Raw genomic sequence first — 18,939 nt, forward strand, 5'->3', positions numbered from 1 at the left:
TGAGGTAGAAGAACATCTTTTGTTGCCATCTCTTAAAGTTTGATCCATCAAACTTTTCTGTCTTATCCAGATGGTTAGCTGGAACTGGCATCCTCATGTTAGAAGCAGGTGTTTCGGTAGTCATTCTGAATCACAAAACCAGAAACGTGTAAGAATCTGAGATAATAATATTTGCCGATTGTTTTAAGATTGTTGGTAATATTATCTCGTAAAAAATTACTCGTAAATAATATATGAATACAATAAAAGGATAATACAAAAGATACAATAGATTATGTAAAAATGACTTCTCGTTTGCTCCGAGGCCTGTGAAACACAGTTCCCTTAAAACAGTTTCACCGTCTCCCGTTTGTGCTGGAGAGTTTCGTCGGTGGCTGCTTCCCAGGGTACAACGGAACCTGCAATGATTTAGCACAGAAAAACCACTACAACAGCGAACTAGACAAAAGTACCTGAATCACAATCACCGGGTTTCGCACAGAAATGATCGAGTCAAGAAACTCGAAGAACGCTCACAAGAACACTCACAAGAAAACTCACAAGAACAAGGAAAGACTTTAGAATTCTAGAGAGAGAAGTGATAAGATAATGTGTGGAGAGGAATACAATGTGAAGGGATATTTATAGTTGAAAATTAAACTCATAATCAATTCTTTAATCCAACGGTCACTAATCCATCATCCATTCATCCAACGGTTATCGTTGCTTGCCTTTTCATCATCTTTGCAAGTTACATCCTACAATAAATATTTTGTAGTTACAATGGCAATTAACATCATTTGTTAATTGCCTCATTCAAGACATTTATGTTAATTGTAACAATTAACAAATTTAATTCACAATGAATTTGATGTGAATTTCATTTGGATGAAATTTCACCTTAATTCACATTTGAATTTCATGTGAATTTCATTTGGATTAATTTCACTTTAATTCACATTTGAATTTCATGTGAATTTCATTTGGATTAATTTCACTTTAATTCATATTTAAATTTCATGTGAATTTCATTTGGATTAATTTCACACTTAATTCAAATTTGAATTTGGTGTGAATTTCATTAGCCCAAATATCATTTCCATTTAATTAATGGAATTAGTTTAATTCCAACATGGTGAACTCAGAAATCTACAAAAGAAAGAAGAAAAAGAAGATAACTTATTTTTCTCTTCTTCTGTTTTCTCTCTTCGTCACCGTGTTCTTCGAGTTCTCTGTCTATAAATGTTTGTTCTATCATCATCCTCCCCGCGTATAACAAGTTTGTCTTCGGAAAATTAGATTTGGGTTGACATGTGTCTCCCTCTCTTAACAGGTAGATACCATTACTCACTACTACCACCACCAGTAGTTTGCTTCATTCTCAATGCATGTGATGTAATTGAGGAAGAAGTATAATGTAAATAAAATGAAGAATAATTACAAATATGTCCGATTAGTAGAGGAAGAAGAGATTGTAGATATTATTTTTTTCAATTTTTAGCTTATTATGAGTTTTTTTATATGTTTAGTTTTCTTTTGAGCAAATTCTTTATTTACAATATAATTCATAAGAGTGCAAAAAAAATTAATTTTAAATTAATTAGAATTCAAATGATAGATATTTATAATTGCTGGCCCTTTTTTCGAATATCATAGGTCAAGTGATCTCAATATATCATTAATTTTGAAAAAAATTGGGCTTTATTCAAAACCCTTATTACACATATTGAGCCTAAAATTTTCAACATAAAAACAAAACTTACAAAACTTAATCTATGATGATAGAAAATGAGTCATTTTAGTCACGTTCTTAAATTTTTCTGTTCTTTGGTTTAGATTTTTTTTTTTCTGTTTCCTTTAAGTTATATTCATGTTATTAATATACTATTATATATGTTACATTTCAATAGCAGAAAATTAAATCAGCACAATAAATGAACCATACAAACACAATAATAATGGAAATATAAAAGACAAAACATGCTATATTTATTTTTGTTGGATCTTGGGTTGAGTCACCAGTTGGATCAATGTCTTGACTTACCCTTGACATTGACCATGGTTTAAATTTCGAAATTAGGTATTCTCCTTAGTGGATCTTGGCATTCTTTAGCATTTCTTGGATCCTTTCTATGGATATTGACATTCTTGAGGATTCTTTACGGATCTTGACTTGTTCTTGATGAATCTTGGCTCATGAAATTAATGATTTTTAATATTTTAATTTTTCCTAAAAAAAGGAATAAAATCAATTAATTATAAATTTAAGTAACTAACTCCTAACTAATCTAACTAACTTTTATTTTGCAACATTAATTAGTGTCACTTATCATAAGTGATTAATACCCATTGAAATATAATAAGTGATTTATATGGATGAAATAATGTTTTTCAGTTTAATTAATTATTAAGAAATATAGAACAGAAATAAATGATCTTGATTGTTTTGTATCTTTATTTATTTATATATAAATATAGAAGCCGTAACATTTTGTGAAAGAGAATTTATAATAAAAAGAAAAATTGTGCGCCAAGATATAATATATATAGTTAGTAATTTAAAAAAGTTAATCATAATTCAAATAAATAATAAAAAAAATAAAAAAAAATAGTATATTAGTTATAGTTCAAATAAACCAGGAAAATTAGTATTATCTTCTATTAATTAGGATTTTTTATTTTTTTTAGAATTAAAGGATTAGAAGAAGTAAAATAATGTACTATTAATTAGGCTAGTTGTTATATAGTATTATTTCCTATTAATTAGGCTAAATTAGTTATATAAAATATTTATAAATAGACAAATTAAGAAGTCAATACATGGAAGAATAGGCTTGGACATGGAAGAACGAGGCGGTGGGATGAGATGCGTGGAGCCACTATTTAAGAAACATCTTATTTAGGTGTTGATGAATTACTTGAGAACATACCTACAAAGATGACGAACTTTGTTGATTTCTCTAAGTAGTTACTTTTATGGCTGCTTCAGGCATCTCTTTCCACCTCCTCATTGTCGTTATCCAGTTATTATTACAGACAAATCTTCAAATCTCATTTCTGTGGAAAAAATGACAAACATTCAAGTAAGTAACATCTCTAGACTAGAGTTCAATTAATTATTTTAATTGGGAAGTAGAAAAAACTTGTTTATTGTTGTTTATTAATTTATAATGGTACACTTATTTGTTTTAACAACTTTATTAAATTATATTATTTCTTTGTCACGAGAATTTGGAATCTCTTGATCAAGGTAACTTGTTGATAAAGTTGTTGAATTTTGTGGAAAAGTTGTTCATTCTAATGTATTAAATTGACAATAATGACTTTTACTTTATTAGAAAATGAATTGTGAAACTACGTTGATAATGTAGGGATCTCATCATCATCAATGTTACTTATTAATTTTCATTTAAGTTAGACATTGCTTCAAAATCATGTGCTATGACATAAATAAGACATAACTAAAATTGAAATTTATAAAGGAAATGTACCAAAGTTGTATAATATTTTGTGTTTTTATTTTAAAAATTAAAGATATTAGTAATATTATTGATATTCTAACCTATCTAGCACATTTATTGAATATTTGAAATTATAATAAAATATTTGAAAAAAACAATAATTTGGGATAAAAAACATGTATCTAGATTACATTTGAAAGTCTAGATACATTTGACAGTCTATAACATGTTTGTGTATATATCATACTATAATGTATAAATTGTTTTTTTGTCATATATCATAGGACAATTAATAAGGATTATTAGAATATATTCTTAGTTTGCGTCGGGAAATGTGTTAGTGTTTTTAGAGTTATTCAAATACGTAGTATTTCTTTACTCACGTGTGTACGCTTGGTTTTGTTTTTTATATTTTCTTATTAAAAAAAATAATTTTTGAGTCAAAGAATAATCAAATAAATATATATATTTATAATGTTGACAAGATAAATATTTTATAACTAACATTTGGAAAAAAAATACAGAGTTATTTAAATTATTTTTCGTATTTTTATATATAATTTGACAAGAAAAATAATGACTAAAAAGTATAGAAAATGATGTATTTTGTGGATTAAAAATTTAATAGGAGAGAATTTTTTAAATGTGATACATCATATTTTATATACATTTTTGTCAATAAATTATAATAATTATATTAAGTTTAATATATTAATAATTTATTAATTATTTAAAAAATGTATTTTTTTATCAAATATACTCATTGTTTAAATATATAACCATTACAATGAACAGAAATATAATTGCAATCAATCCTTATTATGGAAGTTGATCTAGTGTATTGTTAGAAGTATGAGAAAAACAATAGTAAAGTCCCATTAAAGTATAGTTAAGTAGGACTTATGAAAAATGACACGGGAAATATTATGGTGCGTGAAATTTTTATTTGTCATATTCATGAAATTATTTGTCAATTAATTATATTGATTTATGTGATCACTTTTGAGATTTAATTGTGCTTAAATACAATGATAGATTATCTGGTTATTGGTTATTGACACAGTTAATTGATAAAATTGTTTATATAACGTATAATTGAGATGACATAAATTATATAAAATGATGTTGGTATAAAATAACATATTGAAATTTCATATTATTATAAAAAATAATTATAAAAAAATTATAAATAAAAATATCATTGATTTATATATAATTATATTTTTATTTAAAAAAAGTACCCAAATATCATTCTTAAAAAACTTCTCCAAGTAAAAACCAGATTATAAATGCAATCAATCTTTATTTTATCTTTATTATGGAAGTTTATATAGTCCATTGTTGAAGGATGAGAAAGGCTCAAGTAAAGGCCTATTATATTTTAAATAAATAAAAGGCCAATATATTCCCCTTAAATAGAGCCCAATAATTTAAAAGTTATTAGCTCTTTTTCGAAATAGGTTAGTTCTCCACTCACACAGTATATATGACATGCTCTTCGGTTTTTATTATACATCGATCTTCTATTTATGTGATGATTATTCATATTTTGTAATGTTTCTTCATTTCGATCGGCCTAAAGATTATTAAACTGTTCCGATTTCTTTGATGAATGTGATGATGCTTTCCCCAAATGACCGAAGCTGGAATTATCGAGCACAGTTCTTATTTATTTGAGAAATCCAAGTCAGGAATCTTTTGATCCATCTCTGTCCATTAGAATATTCTAGAAAGAACTGTGCTTAGTTTTCAATTTGATAATTTAACTTACTTGAATTATTTTCATTTTTATTATTTGTTTAGTTTTTTCTTTAAAACTTCCTTCTTTGATTTCTGATGATGTTAATTTAAAATATTCAAATATTTTAAGAAATAATTTAGCCTGGAATTATTTTAATCGGATTATTTTGATTGAGTTTATTGATTCGTTAATTATTCGTTAAATGGTTTGGTTTATAAAGTGAAAAAGCAATACATCACAAAATAGCTTTGATCGTCCCCTAAAACCTGATTTGGTGATCCCGGTTACTGTATTTAAAATTATTATATATATTTAATTAGTAACCTAAATAAAAATCAAGAACAATTTATATTTTTATTTATTTTGAAATAGGTTATCCCAAACTTCTGACTATTTATGAATGTTTTATTATTATTTAATTTATTTTCTTGAAAATCTGTTTATATATATATATATATATTATTTTGTTTATTAATTTATAAAATTTTGATTAGGTTAGTGGTTACTGTATTATCAATAAATAAAGGCTCAATATATTCTCAATAAATACACAGGAGGCCCAATAATTTAAAAACATTAGCCTCTTTTTCTATCTTCACATAATTAGGTTAGTCTCCACTCTCACATTATATACAACACGCTCTTCGAATTCCATTATACATCGCAATTTTTATTTATCGATTTGCGAATGTATTCTTCATTTTGATCCGCCTAATTGAAGTTATATATCTGTTTCGATTTCTTTGATGTTTTCCCCCTATGATCGAAGCTGAAAGTTCTCATTTATTTGAGAAATCCAAGCCAGGAATCATCCAATTCATGTATGAAGTTTTTCTCATTTAATGTATCTGGCTTGATATAGAGATTGATTTGAGATGATGGATGTGATGAATTTTTCCCCAGATGATCGAAACTGAAATTATCGAGCGCTATTCTCATTTATTTGAGAAATCCAAGCCAGGAATCTTCTGATCCATCTCTATCCATTAGAATATTCTAGAAAGAACCATGCTTAGTTTTCAATTTGTCAATCTAACTGATTTGAATTGTTTTCATTTTTAGGTTTTTTTTAGTTTTTTCTTTAAAGATCTTCTTGGGTTGGATCTCTGATGATGTTAATTTAAAAACTTTCGTTCTCCTGAGACAAACTATGCTGATTATCATGGAGACCTGAACTGAAGAGTATGTAGAGAAGATGCAAAGATGATTGATGCTTATTTCTGACACCTCTTGTATGAGAATTGGCTCTAATGGAGTCTCTTCTTTGAGCAAATTAAGCAACTTTCTGAGCTTAGTCTGTTTATTCTAAATAAATAGTTGCACTCCTCAAGTCAAGATTGATTATTTTAAGAAATTGAATGGAAATTCAGGCAACCCCCTTTCATGATAATAAAAAGTAGAGAGGGAGGTGTTAATCTGTTCATACATTGAATCTTTTAACTCTTCAGACCTGCTGAGATGATGTTCTCATCTATGAAGTTGGTCTAGTAAGATCAAGTACATATATTAGATGTATGACCCTCTCATCCCGTTTCTTCAGAAAAAGACATGTTATGTATCTATTATCCAAATGCACAGGTATGTTTGCACTCAAACTTGTGCAAAGTACAAATGTTGAGGACAAAAGATGATGCAGGTCTCAATTATTTTCTTAAAATTATGTTTGTTTGCCATCTGATTAAAACAAACTTCATACTTGTTCCTTTTGTTGATCATTTTGAAAGTGTGTTCCGAATTTCAACTTTATCATGTTTAAATTAATAGACAACTTAACAGCTACATAGTGTTCTGTAATTACCTGGGAAAAGTACATGAAGTAAACAATACACATACATTGGAGTTCAGCCTCTTGGAAGATTGTATTAGTAGTTGGAGCGATTGTAGTGTTAGAAGTAGTTAGATAATCAATATGTAATACCAGCAGTATGATTAGATTAATAGTTAGTAGCTGGTGTCTAGTCGATTCTGATTTCTTCCTAATGGAATTAGCTCAGCCTCTCCTTTCTTCTGTTACTTTAACCTTCTTGTTTTGTTTGGGCTGTCTTAGATTGGAATACAAGATAGACTTTATGAACTCTGAGCTTAGTCTGTTTATTATAAATAATTACACTCCCTCGAGATGAATTATTTTAAGAAATTGAACTAAAATAGTAGAGATAGAAGGTTAATCTGTTCATACATATATTAGATGTATGACCCCCAAGTGTCTCTTGTGCTAACTTTCTATGTCTTTTTCAAATGACTTGTTATCTATCAATCATCCAAATGTCAATGTCTGTCTGTCTACCATTAGACTCTTGCAAAATACAAATGTTTAGGCTAAAAGATGCATTTCAAGTATGGTTATAAAACAGGGTTTCTCCATAGAGATTATATACCATCCGGTTAGTTTTCTAATACTTGCAGTATGGTGAAATCTGATAAGAGGAGGAATATGATTGCTTTTTTTTTCACAAATCACATATTGTCATTTCGTGAGTTTTCAGAAGGTCTTTCATGGTCAAGAAATATCACCCTACTAAAGGGCGGTAGTGGGAAGCCAAAAAATGGTGTTTTTCTTTTACCTCCAAGCCGACCAACATCATAGCCCCCTTCTGCCGAGGATATGCTTTTATATATTGCATTATGAATTTCTATTTCATCATCAACAAGGATTGACTGCTTGATTGCCTCGTCCAATGGAGGTCATATTTCAAATTTCACCCCTTTAATCTTGTTTAATTGATAAACATTTTATGTTTTTTAGACTGATGGTGATTTTTTTCTATTTTTATGTATCTTAGATAACTTAACAGCTACAAAGTGTTCTGTAATTACCTGGGAAAAGTACATGAAGTAAACAATACACATACACTAGAGTTCAGCCTCATGGAAGATTGTATTAGTAGTATTATAGTGTTAGCAGTAAGAATAGATTAATAGTTAGTAGCTGATGGCTAGTCGATTCTTATTTCTTCCTAATGGAATGAACTCAACCCTTCTTTCTTCTGTTACTATTAACCTTCTTGTTTAGTTTGTGCTATCTTAAATTGGAACGTAGTTTTTATCTTAAAAGTGACAATAACTGTGCAAATAAGTTGTTAAGTCGTTGTTTCAATTACCTTTTTTTTTAATTAGTTGAGAATTCAAATATTGATTAAGTTATATTTTTATTAATTTTTTCATCTATCTGATCTTGTTTCTATAAGATAATTATATCATACTTTTTTTGTCACTCAGTGACAAATAAAAACCTCGTCAGAATAAAACAAGATTTATCTGTATATTGAATATGTGCTAAAAGATGGAAAAGTTTAACTCAATTTCTTTTTAAGGAGGTAGTTTGTAGCAATGGCAACACAATGCCCAAACTACCACTAGTTCAGATCCATGTTTGTTATTAATTTTTCAGACAATGGTTTTTTTCAGGCAATACCATTGTCCTTTTGTTTAGTGTTATGTGAAATAAAATTGTGTCACAAAATTACGAATCTATCATCTTCTATGAGCAAATTTAGCAACTTTCTGAGCTCAATCTGTTTATTTAAATTATTATATTCCTCAAGATTGATTATTTTAAGAAATTTAACAGAAATTTAACAACTCTCATTCGCGATAATAAAAAGTAGATTGAGATGTGTTAGTCTATTCATACATCATGTATTAGATGTATGACCCCCAAGTGTTAGTCTTTTTCAGAAATTTGTTATCTATAAATGTCAATGTATGTCTGTCTTCCCTTAGAATCTTGCAAAATATAAAGTTTAAGCTAAAAGATGCATTTTAAGTATTGTTACAAAAACAGGTTTCTAGGTTTCTCCATTGCAATATGGTGAAATCTAATAAGAAGAGAATTATGAATGATAAGAAGAGAAATATGAATGTTCTTCTGCGAAAATTGAATAGTTGTCTTCATCTTATCTTCCAACATCATGGTCTCCTTCAATTGGGGATATGCTTTTTATATTACATTATGAAATTCTATTTCATCATCAACCTAATTGCCTCGTTTTAGGGGTGATTATTGTTTAAATTTCACCCTTAATCTATTTTAATCGGTAAAGATTTTATGTTTTTTTTAGACGGATGGTTGACTTTTTCTTTTTTTATGTATCGGAATAAGAATAAGATTGATAAATGTGTGGAATGAGAATGTGTATGACTGATAGAAGTGTATTATTTGTTTATGAGTATTAATCATTCTCAATCTCATTGATAGCCTTTGGATATTTCCATTCTATTTCTATTGATAATGTTTAGATTTATTAGAGAAAAATTATTAATATTATTTTGTAATTGAATTATATTAATTTTTTTAATTTTTTTATTATTATATTTTATTTAATTAAAAATACAAAATATTGTTATTTTTATATTATAAATGTTTAAAATATATAAAATATTGAAATGTATCTTAATTTAATAAAATATAAATATTTAATATTTTATTATATTAATTATAATTTAATGATTTAATTTTTTTATTTATAAATAAAAATTATTTATCAAATAAGATAAAGTATTTAAAATATTAAATATTAATAATTAATCAAATTAAATATAATATAATATTTTACTTAATAATATATACAATAACATTGCATAATATTTTTAATAACATTTTTTATTAAAATATTTTATATTTAATTTTTTAAATAATTATTTTATATAAAATTATTATTTTATTTTTAAGTTTGTATAATTTAATTAATTTATTATAATTTTTTACTAATATATAAAATGTTAATTAATTATATAAATATAATTTTATTATTATTAGTTATTATAATTATTATAAAAATTTTAATTTATTTAATTTATTATATTTTATTTTAAATAATTTATTTTAATAATTAAATTAAAAAAACATTATTATTATTTTAATTATAAAAGAACGTTCTAATATAATTATAAAAGAAAAAAATGTAGATAATATTATAATTATAATTATGAGAGAGAATGTCAGAGATTTTGAACATTAGAGCATTTCCGGCGCATGAATATTATTTATATATTCTCAAATTTATTCTTGTAATGTTTTTAATATTATAATATATTTTAAATAATAAAAATATTTTATATTTCAATTTATTTAATATCAGGTATATATATATATATATATATATATATATATATAATTAATAAATATATATTTCAAATAAATTAATATATTTTTCTATTAATTATATTAACACATTGTTTTAAGGTGAAATTCTCACATTTTCCTCTACTATATATAATATAGGAATATTACTTATATATTTAATTAATAAATATATATTTTAAATAAATTAATATATTTTTTTATTAATTATATTAACACGGGTTTAAATTTTCAAAATTTCCTATAATATAAAATTCACTTTTAAATTATTTAGACAAGAGGACGGGCGTAAGCATTGGAGTGTTTTGCCCAAGTACAATGTGTGCCTGCTTTCTGCTGAGGTGGAATATAGATTTGACCAAATAAGAAGGCAGAGGTCTTGTACGCTGCTGATGCTTGGAGAAAAAATGCATTGGAATGAGATTCATTCCTCCAAATTCAGAGAGGAATGATGAAGGAATGATTCCTGATTATCCTGGAATCAAATCAACATTTTAGAATGAAACCCATCATCCAAACACTTCATTTTATTCTCTTTCCCATTCCTGAGTTAAAAACTACATACCAAGTATCACCTGAATATATGCTAAATGATGGAAAAGTTTAACTCAATTTCTTTTTAAGGATGCAGTTTGTAGCAATGGCAACACAATGCCTAAACTACCAGTATTCTAACATTTGTAAAATAGTTCAGGTCCATGTTTGTTATTAATTTTTCATTTTGTTTAGTGTTAGGTGAAAAAAAATTGTGTCACAAAATTATGAATCTATCATCTTCTATAAGCAAATTTAGCAACTTTCTGAGCTTAGTCTGTTTATTTTAAATAATTATACTCCTTAAGATTGATTATTTTAAGAAATTGAACGGAAATTTAAACTCCCTTTCGCAATAATGAAAAGTATATACCCCAAGTGTCTCTTGAGATATCTTTCTATGTCTTTTTCAGAAATTTGTTATCTATCAATTATCCAAATGCCAATGTCTGTCTTCCCTTAGACTCTAAATACAAAGTTTAGGCTAAAAGATGCATTTTAAGTATAGTTACAAAATAGGTTTTTAGGTTTCTTCATTGCAATATGGTGAAATCTGATAAGAAGAGAAATATGAATGTTCTTCTTACACAAAATCACATATTGTCAATAACAGAGTTTCCAGAAGATCTTGCATGGTCAAGAAACATCACCCTACAAAAGGGCGGTGGTGGGAAGCCAAAAAATGGTGTTTTTCTTCTACTTCCAAGCCGATGATTGAACAGTTGTCTTCATATTATCTTCCAACATCATGGACTCCTTAAGTTGGGGATATGCTTTTAGATATTACATTATGAAATTCTATTTCATTATCAACCTAATTGCCTTGTCTAGGGGTGGTCATTGTTCAAATTTCACCCCTTAATCTTTTTTAATCGGTAAGCATTTTATATTTTTTTAGACGGATTGGAGACTTTTTCTATTTTCATGTATCTTAGATTCATATTGTTGTGGGATTGATAGATAGATTTTCATGAATGTTTAAATTTAATTGGTATTTTATAATTATTTTTGTTATTTCCTTTTTTTATTCAAAGTTAAAGTCTCATTTTTTTTTAATTGGAATAGTGAAATTTTTTTTTGTCATTGTCATGGTTATTGATATTTTATTATGATCTAATTAATTTTAAATCTTTTTAACTTTTTTTCAAAATAAAAATATATATATTTATATTTAATTCATTATCAATAAAAAAACCCAATAAATTGTCTATATAATATTACAATTCAAAAAAATATTTTCTTCTATTCAAAATGGTTATTATTATTTTTGGATTAATTTTAATATGGAAATATAGTGTTTGATATGTGATACAAATTATATAGGTTAGTATAAGTTGAATAGGTTATTGGTTATGGTTATTTTTTAAATATATCCATGATCTCCTTCATCGCAATTCCCGCAATCACCGCATAAACGTCCTTCCCGCATAAACGTCCTTCCCGCATAAACGTCCTTCCTCTGGTTCTGATCCAGCCATCCATTCTTCACCATCAAATTTGCTACATAAGTTTACCTTGCAGTTTAAATACATCATTTACTTCTGCACTATCATCAATATCACCTCCTCCCTCACCATAAGGAACTTTGACAATAACTACACCTATGCATTAATATCCTATAAGACTTTTATAACCTATAAAGTTTAGCGACGTTGTAGAACTTAACAAAAATCAAGGTCAAGAAATGGTGCTATGAGATAATTAAAAACTGTTATGAAAAAAATTAAAGAGAAAGCAATGAACACAAGAATGAGAGAAAATCCCGATGGGGATTTGTGATATTTTATTATGTATAAATAGTGTCAAAAATTTATTACATGTAAAAAAACTTCCACCTACTCTAAATAAGTCTCTCAACAAAATATAAGTACAAATTATACCTTAGCTTTTATATTAGTAGTAATTAACATAATAATGGTTATAACCATTTCTAACTAAACATTAATGAATCATTTTGACATAACTAAATATAAGTCTAGGAGTCTCTAATTTCCTAATGTTTATCATTAGATTCTTGCTATTGCATAAATGACATGATGCATCTGAGTCTATTAACCATTCTTTTTTTATCTTTAACTAAGTTGATGCTACTCATGTTAAACTCAAAAAATGTATATGAATGAGATATAAGTTTAGAACACTTACCTGCAACCACTTGAGGATGCTTTGGCTGCTCCTTTTCCTTTGACATATCTCATGTTTTTCAAAAAATCATTATACATTTTGTATTTTTCAAGAGTTGCATCTCAATACACATACTACGAAGCATTGTTGATTGTATTTATGTTTCCTCTTTTTTCTTGTTGTTATTTCCTTAGGTTGTTTCTAACCGTACGGATAACCAATAATCTTAAAACAATTTTCCTTCAAATGGTCCCTACCTCCGTAATGAAAACACAAAAGATTCTTGGACTTAGACCTGTCTGAATTACTTCTTGTTTCTCTTGCATACATGGAGTTGTCTTAATTGACATTTCTTAGATAACTTTTCTTTTTCCACATTCTGCAACATTGTAAAAACCTTGTAACAATAGGTCATAATTCTCGCATTAGTATTTGATCTTTCACATATTCATACTGATCATTAAGTCCCATCAGATATTGTAGTAACTTATTCTCATTGTCATCTTGAATCATTTCAAGTTCCGGAAAATATTCATCGCAGTATATCTTAGTTCCTTTACACCTACATCTTCTATGTGGTTTCAAACTAAGCATTTCATCCTACATGTGTCTAACCTTAGAGTAGTATTCTTCTAGGCCATTTGATCCTTGTTGTAGTATGATAATATTCTTTTGGAGATAATACTTTCTTAGACCGTTGTTTCCTTCGTATCTTGATTTAATTTCTAGTCAGAGATCACAACTTATTTTAGTTTATTAAAACCTTCTTTAAAGCCTCATGTCGATCATATTCATCATCCAGGAACGAACCATAGAGTCAACGATTCCACACTGCCTTACATCTTCTAGATCTGTAGGCCTTATGAATGATCCATCTATGAATCTGATTTTTATCTTACCTGATAAGACAAGTTGGACGCTAAGACACCATCTGTAATAGGTCTCTCTAGTGAGAAAAACAATAGTTAAAGTTATCCCTGTATGATATGTTGGATGAATGACCAATGGATCGTTGTTTTATTTCCTCTTTGCTGGATGTGTCAGTTGAGGATGAGAAGTGTTGATCGATGTATTAACATTTTAAGCAGAGTTAGGGTTAGAGTTGCTTGATATTTCGCCAATATTCACCATCTTGATTTTATTTAACAATCATAGTAGATCAATCTGGCTATGATACCATGTAGAACTTAACAAAATCAAGGTTAAGAAATGATGCTGATGAGATAATCAGAAACGATTATGAAGAAAATTAAATAGAAATCAATGAACACAAGATTGAGAGAAAAATATGATGGGGGACTTGTGATATTTTATTATGTATGAATAGTGTCATAAATCCATTATAGGTTAAAAAACTCCCACCTAGTCTAAATAAGTCTCTCAACAAAATATAGACACAAATTATACCTCAACTTTTATATTAGTATTAATTAACATAATAATATAATAATAGTTATAACCACTCCTAATTAATTAATAATGGTTATAACAAATTATTAAAACATTTTAACTATCTAAAAAGATTATAACTAAGCATTAATGAATCATTTTGACATAACTTTTACAACGTTGTTTGAGAAATTAGTCTTGGTTTTGGCTTCGCACAAGGATCGAACAACATCGTTGTATACTCGAGCAACATCTTTAGCTAAATTGAAGGTACCAAGCCAAACCCTTTTCTTTTTCATAGGATCTCTAATCTCCACTTAATCTTTGGTGAACTCAGAAATCTACAAAAGAAAAAAGAAAAAGAAGATAACTTGTTTTTCTCTTCTTCTGTCTTCTCTCCTCGTCACCGTCTTCCTCGAATTCTCTGTCTATAAATGTTTGTTCTATCATCATCCTCCCTGCGTATAACAAGTTGGTCTTCGGGAAATTAGATTTGGGTTGACATGTGTCTCCCTTTCTTAACAGGTAGAGACCACTACTCACTACTACCACCAATAGTTTGAGATCTTCCAAATCCGTGTCCGATCGAAATGCATCCTCCGGGGAAATTTAATTTCAGAGATATGTCAGCTTCATTCTCAATGCATTTGATGAATTAGAGGAAGAATTAGAATGTAAATAAAATGAAGAATAATTACAAATATGTCCGGATTAATAGAGGAGGAAGAGAGATTGTAGATATTATTTTTTTCAATTTTTTGCTTATTATGAGTTTTTTTTTATATGTTTAGTTTTCTTTTGAGCAAGTTTAGTCGTCTATCTCGTCATCCATTGTTTCAATATTGAATAGCTGATGACGATTTGGGCAAACGTGATCTTTGAAATATTTTCCGTCACACTTGAAACAAATATCTTTAGCACGTTTTTCTCTCATTTCTGTAAACGTGAGATCTCTAACTGGTATTTTAGTAGTATTTTCGTTAATAGTTGGTCTAAACGTACCTTGTTGGTTATTACTCCATGAAGGTTTTGGTTGTATTACATTTGGGGTCTGAGTTGACAATTTGGTGAACAATTTCTTTTCCTTACCAAGAGGTTCGAGGAACTCGTCCTTCGCCTTAACCAGCTTTATTGTCCGATCTAATGTCATTGGTCCTGCCATATTTAAAACCTCTTTCAATTCAAGTCGTAAGCCTCCCATGAAACTCTTCACATAATATTCGTCGTTTTGTGGAAGGCATTTAGTTGCAACCAATGCTCTTATCTCTCGCCATTGATAAATATAGTCAAGTTCCCGGTTGTCTCGACTGATTAAATTATATTATCACATTTTGATGTCTCTCTTCTTGAAATGCCAATAACATTTCTTCAGAGAATTCTTCCCAATTTTGTAATGGATGATCTATCAGATAATCATAGAACCACACATCAACCTCACCAGAAAGAAAATAAGACACATAGCTTACCTTTTCTTCTTCAGGCATGGTGAAGTGATCGAAAAATTTATTGACTCTTCTGATCCATCCCTAGGGTTTGAACCATCAAATTTGTCCAGATCCATCTGTGGTTGCTTAATTGACATACCTCCCGAAGTCCGTATCGAATTAGGACCTGTAGTTTGATTCCGATTACTAATAGGAGTCTCAGTTGTTCCAAAATTTTGTTTGACCGTCTGTTTGTCTAGCCTTCTGTAAATACTATCTCTCTCATAAGGAGTTGTTCCATGTCCAGATCTCGGTTGTAGTGGAGGTGTATTTGAACATCCTCCTTTGTATTCGGTTAATTTATTATTTGTGTTCGAATTCTTGGATTCTAGAATTCTTATTATAGATTCATACTTCTCAGCGCTATCTTTCTGCATAATCTTCAAGTGACGAGAAGTTTCAATCTGATTCGCATCAATATTCTGATTAATTTTGAGATTCTCTAGCTGTAGTAACTGGAACTTATCATTAATTTGTGATTCCATCGTCTCGATGCGTTCAGTAAGATTTTGGATCATCTCTTTATTACTTTTGTTACGTGAATTCACCATTCTCAGCGGAAGTCCGAGAATCGTAAGCTCTGATACCACTTGCCGTGATCTCCCTGTCAATCACGATATAAATCCCACAATAATAGTTTCGTAGAATAGATAGAGAAGAACAGAATGAGTAGAAGAACATAATAAGAACATAATAGGTAGAAGAACAAATTGAATAGAAGAATAGATTGATAAAAAACAGATTTAATAGAAATTGGGAGTCTAGGGTTAGGGTTATAAATTGGGAGTAGGGTTACCAGGAGCGAGACTCTAGTAATTAGAAAGAGAAAATATAGAAATTAGAATATCAAATATACAATACCCTCTCCTTGAAAATTCTAACCTTTTTTATAGACTTAAAATTATAAAATAGCCCTAAAAGATATAACCACTTCTATTTCAGCCCTAGTCCAACTCAACAATATCGGCAGTAGAATTCTCATTGTTGTGAATATTAGAGTCACAACAAAATCTTCTGATTCATCTATGTCCATTAGAATATTCTAGAAAGAACCGTGCTTAGTTTTCAATTTGACAATTTAACTCACTTGAATTGTTTTCAATTTTATTATTTGTTTAGTTTTCTCTTTAAACACCTTCTTCTTCGATTTCTAATGATGTTAATTTAAAATATTCAATTATTTTAAGAATAATTTAACCTGGAGAATTATATTAATCAAATTATTTTGATTGAGTTTATTGATTCGTTAATTATTCATTAAATGGTTTGGTTTATAAAGCGAAAAAACAATACATCACAAAATAGTTTCAATCGTTCTCCTAAAACCTGACTAGGTGATCCCAGTTACTATTATGTTATTTAATCATAATATTTTTATTTAAAATAATTATATATTTTTAATTAATAACCTAAATAAAAATCACAAACAATTTTTATTTTTATTTATTTTTAAATAGGTTATCCCAAACTTCTGACTATTGACTATTTATGAATGTTTTATTATTATTTAATTTATTTTCTTGAAAAACTGTTTATATATATATATATATTATTTATAAATAATATTTATTAAATATTGATTAACTGTATTATCAATAAATAATAAATAAATGCCCAATATATTCTTAATAAATACATAGGCCCAATATATCCATCTCTATCCATTAGAATATTTTAGAAAGAACACTGCTTAGTTTTCAATTTGTCAATCTAACTGATTTGAATTGTTTTTATTTTTATTTTTTTTTTGTTTACTTTTCTCTTTAAACATCTTTTTTATTTTATTTTTTAGTTTTTTCTTTAAAGATCTTCTTGGGTTGGATCTCTGATGATGTTAATTTAAAAACTTTCTTTCTCCTGAGACAAACCATGCTGATAATTATGGAGACCTGAACTGAAGAGTATGTAAGAGTATGCAAAGATGATTGATGCTTATTTCTGACACCTCTTGTATGAGAATTGGCTCTAATGGAGTCTCTTCTTTGAACAAATTAAGCAACTTTCTGAGCTTAGTCTGTTTATTCTAAATAAATAGTTGCACTCCTCAAGTCAAGATTGATTATTTTAAGAAATTGAATGGAAATTCAGGCAACCCCCTTTCATGATATAAAAAGTAGAGAGGGAGGTGTTAATCTGTTCATACATTGAATCTTTTAACTCTTCAGACCTGCTGAGATGATGTTCTCATCTATGAAGTTGGTCTAGTAAGTTCAAGTACATATATTAGATTTATATCACCCTTTCATCCTGTTTCTTCAGAAAAAAGACATGTTATGTATCTATTATCCAAATGCACAGGTATGTTTGCACTCAAACTTGTGCAAAGTACAAATGTTGAGGACAAAAGATGATGCAAGTCTCAATTATTTTCTTAAAATTATGTTTGTTTGCCATCTGATTAAAACAAACTTCATACTTGTTCCTTTTGTTGATCATTTTGAAAGTGGGTTCCGAATTTCAACTTTATCATGTTTAAATTAATAGACAACTTAACAGCTACATAGTGCTCTGTAATTACCTGGGAAAAGTACATTAAGTAAACAATACACATACATTGGAGTTCAGCCTTATGGAAGATTGTATTAGTAGTTGGAGCCAGGGCGGATCTAGGATAAAAAATTACCTTGGGCTGACTCCAACTTGCATCTTAGATTTAACTTTCTATATTCCGTTTTTTTTAATAAAATTTCCACGATTATTCAAAGATGGAGACTCGTCATGCCCTCTTAATGCACACGTTTGCAAAGTGAGCCACCGAATGTTTTCAATAGTTGGTGTAAGCCGTAATCTGTTATTTTGTTTTTCATCTGAATACTATGCATTCAGTACTTTGTAAATATGACAAGGATATTCATTAGATTATCAAGATATTAAACTGCCCTATTATGTGGTGAAATATTACGTCCTATATGCATAACAAAAGAGCATCTATCCCCATCATTAACTCGCTTTCAATATTTGAATTCATCTATTGTAAATGTAGGTTTTTGGGGTTGCTTATGTTCAAACAAGAAACATGGAAAACAAAAAGAAACATCTTTCAAAGGAGAGTATTCTAACCAAGTAAATTTCTTAAACCAATGACTTTGGAACCGTCGATTTTGATTTTCAAATTTGGTCGACGGGTACTCATCCTTAATAGGT

The 18,939-nt window shown here is 28.2% G+C and overlaps 8 non-coding genes across 8 annotated transcripts; all 8 read left to right on the top strand.

The window, feature by feature from the left end:
* Positions 1–5,048: 5,048 nt before the first annotated feature.
* Positions 5,049–5,147, top strand: LOC124923099. The gene has a single exon (XR_007098118.1). It is a non-coding gene; the product is annotated as a small nucleolar RNA Z103 (small nucleolar RNA).
* Positions 5,148–6,059: 912 nt separating this feature from the next.
* Positions 6,060–6,158, top strand: LOC124923074. Its single transcript, XR_007098095.1, has one exon. It is a non-coding gene; the product is annotated as a small nucleolar RNA Z103 (small nucleolar RNA).
* A 125-nt stretch (positions 6,159–6,283) lies between these two features.
* Positions 6,284–6,366, top strand: LOC124923104. The gene has a single exon (XR_007098123.1). It is a non-coding gene; the product is annotated as a small nucleolar RNA Z159/U59 (small nucleolar RNA).
* Positions 6,367–6,377: 11 nt separating this feature from the next.
* On the top strand, positions 6,378–6,473 carry LOC124923145. Its single transcript, XR_007098158.1, has one exon. It is a non-coding gene; the product is annotated as a small nucleolar RNA snoR1 (small nucleolar RNA).
* Positions 6,474–6,549: 76 nt separating this feature from the next.
* LOC124923173 lies at positions 6,550–6,685 on the top strand. The gene has a single exon (XR_007098182.1). It is a non-coding gene; the product is annotated as a small nucleolar RNA snoR77 (small nucleolar RNA).
* A 10,931-nt stretch (positions 6,686–17,616) lies between these two features.
* On the top strand, positions 17,617–17,699 carry LOC124923105. Its single transcript, XR_007098124.1, has one exon. It is a non-coding gene; the product is annotated as a small nucleolar RNA Z159/U59 (small nucleolar RNA).
* Positions 17,700–17,709: 10 nt separating this feature from the next.
* Positions 17,710–17,805, top strand: LOC124923151. The gene has a single exon (XR_007098162.1). It is a non-coding gene; the product is annotated as a small nucleolar RNA snoR1 (small nucleolar RNA).
* A 76-nt stretch (positions 17,806–17,881) lies between these two features.
* LOC124923168 lies at positions 17,882–18,016 on the top strand. The gene has a single exon (XR_007098178.1). It is a non-coding gene; the product is annotated as a small nucleolar RNA snoR77 (small nucleolar RNA).
* Positions 18,017–18,939: the final 923 nt, after the last annotated feature.

This window comes from Impatiens glandulifera, chromosome 1, assembly GCF_907164915.1.
Source record: "Impatiens glandulifera chromosome 1, dImpGla2.1, whole genome shotgun sequence".
Taxonomy (NCBI): domain Eukaryota; kingdom Viridiplantae; phylum Streptophyta; class Magnoliopsida; order Ericales; family Balsaminaceae; genus Impatiens; species Impatiens glandulifera.